This window comes from Acanthopagrus latus, chromosome 22 (genome assembly GCF_904848185.1).
Source record: "Acanthopagrus latus isolate v.2019 chromosome 22, fAcaLat1.1, whole genome shotgun sequence".
In the NCBI taxonomy this organism is placed as follows: Eukaryota; Metazoa; Chordata; class Actinopteri; order Spariformes; family Sparidae; genus Acanthopagrus; species Acanthopagrus latus.
In genome coordinates this window covers 20,370,024-20,372,765 of record NC_051060.1, presented here as the reverse complement: position 1 = coordinate 20,372,765, position 2,742 = coordinate 20,370,024, and positions in this window count along the sequence as shown.

The following is a 2,742-nucleotide window of genomic DNA, read 5'->3' as shown; positions in this document are numbered from 1 at the left end:
ATCTAAATGTTAAATCTAAATCTAAATCTAAATGTTAAATGTCAAATCTAAATGTTAAATCTAAATCTAAATGTTAAATATAGATATAAATGTTAAATTGAAATATAAATGTTATATAATGTCTTGAGTCGATGAGATTAACTTTGTGCACCATGCAACAGTTGTTTGTTGCTAACAGCCTGTTGTTCTGGTTATTGGCTGATTTTGCATGTCACTGGCTAACAACATATTTGCAGCGACTTCTGGCTCTACACGACAACAAACCATGGAATACCTTCATGTGTATATGGAAGGCGTTGTCCAAGCGGATGCCATATAGAACTACTACCTGCCCGTGTTTGTATAATCCAGGCTTCTGCTGTCATTTCAGATCATTGATAATCAACTAATTCCCTTCACCTGGGGGTTTACTGTCCACTTCCTCACCTGGAGCTCATCTAAATCATTCGTCCTTCAGTATTTAAACCTATACAGGACAAATTCATTCATTCTCCATTCAGTCTTTGCCTTGCTTTCAATCTGTCCATCTTTTAGGTTTACCTGACCTTCCTCTTCAGACCCTTGCCTAACGATATGGACTTCTAATTCCCCAGCCTGACCCGGGCTTGATTTATTTTCTCGTCAGGCTGATTTGCTGCTTTTAGTAAATGAAACTTTCTTGCATTTAGTTGTTTTCACGTCATGTTGTGGGGTTAAACTTGGCCTCAGGACATTCCAGTCTTATCTTCTTATCAGCGTGCAGCACCTATAGTACATGTTCTCAACATGCAGAGCGGGCAGAACACATATAGATAATGGCATGTTCCAAATCACAAAGAAAGAAAAAAAAAAAAGCAGGGGTGTATTTGCGGAGTCAGAGTTCAACACACTCTTCAGATGAACGGAAAACAAGTAATACAGTCAAATTGAGGACAAGTTGTACCCAGTAAGGTTTTACCTTCGAAAGTAACCCTTATCTTGTGATTTTTACACATCTACATTGTCTTGTGCAAGCCCTCGTTTCTGTCACGTGCTCCTTTGGTGATCTGGGTGAAGTTTCTTTGTGACACATATGGTCAAGACATCGCTTTTCAAGGGCATTAAAGCAAAGCCGTACATTAAAAAAGCACTTTTACAATGTGGGAAATACGACTGATACCAAACTCACGCGTCTGTTCAATATGAAGCCAGCTGCAGGTTAGCTTTGCTTAGCATGAAGACTTGCTCAACATGTTATCTGTGTTTGAATTCTGAAATGTTAAAGCAATAACTTCTACAAGGGACCGGGGTTGGCTTTATTTAATAGGACAGCTGTAAAGCTGACAGGAATGGAGGATGAGGGAATGGGTGGAAGACACAGGTCAGACTCAGACCTCAAACACAGCCTCTTGTAGATGGGGCGCACGCTTTACCAACTAACTTACACACTGACCACCTCCTTGTTTGTAACCTTTAGATGCTCTTTTTTTGAGAATGACCAAGACATCAAACTCTGCGCGTGACGATTCAAGTGATGTCCGAATACTGAGCGACACCGGGCCGGAGGCACACTGGCAATCTCAGGAACAGCTGTCCTCCTGGGTTTTTATGTGCCTCGGTGTCAGGCGGAGAACAATGCCAAAAATAAACATTTCGTGAGGAGATGTCCTTCACGATGGCCAGAATAGAATACACATACATGTAGACTGTATATTAACAGTAGAACATTGTGTCCTTTTTCGTGATTAACGTCCTGTCGTTGAAATTAAATCCTCCAACCTGTCGGGATCTTGGCTCCAAGCGAAGTGGAAACCAGGCGTCTCTGCAGGCACAAATTTGCTCACTGACCTGACTGTCATTTCACAATAAACATCTGAAATTTCCTGAAAAAACACTGCATGCTGCAGTCAGATACCAAACTTTCCCAGCAGTGTGCATAAGGACTTGTTGAAATAAGGCTGCGGATGAGTCACGGCACGCATCAGACGCACATTACAACATCCTCTGTCCTGGTGTTGTCGTGATGTTTATGAGAGCAGACTGTTCTGTTTTTTTGAGGACGTGAGACGTGTGCTTACTCAGTATATCACCACTTGACCTCAGCTAACTCCATCTGCTGAGAGTACATCTTTCAGTCCTTTTGAACTTTATACATCTCCGGAGCTTGGGGCCCCCACACTCAATGACCCTATCTCATCCCACCCGACGGCAACTGTTAACACCCTCTGTGCAATAAATCTCCATGCCGGCTGGAATGGGACACATTCCAAAGGTGGTGGGATTTGCAACAATAAGATAGCTGTGATAGCCAGTCAAACGATCGGGGTCATCCACAGTGAGCCGGAGTCACAGTTCATGGTCTTTTCAGCTGCTATAACAAACTAATTAACAACACAGTTTAGGTGCACGTAGGAGGGGGTGGTGGTGGTGGTGCTGTGGGTGGAGGGGTGTTGTGCCAGGTGTCCTGCAAATGCACCGGAAAATTACTCAGCTGCAGCGACTGTGAATCCACGCAGACGCTGTGATCGTTGACGAAGCCAACATGCCCTTGCATTTCCTGTCCTCCTTTCTCGTCCTCTGTCCTCCTCTCAACTTTCTTCCCCTCCTCCTCCTCCTCCTTTTTTTTTTCCCCTTCTCTCTCCGGTCACATCCTCTCTCGCTTTCTCTTCCTGTCTTGCCGTCTTTAACCCCTTTCCGACGTGTTATCCTGACTTCACCTCGCAGTGTGCCCTTCCTCTTCGGCTTCAGCCCCACAGATGTTAAACCGCTTGCTCCGCTTCGTGG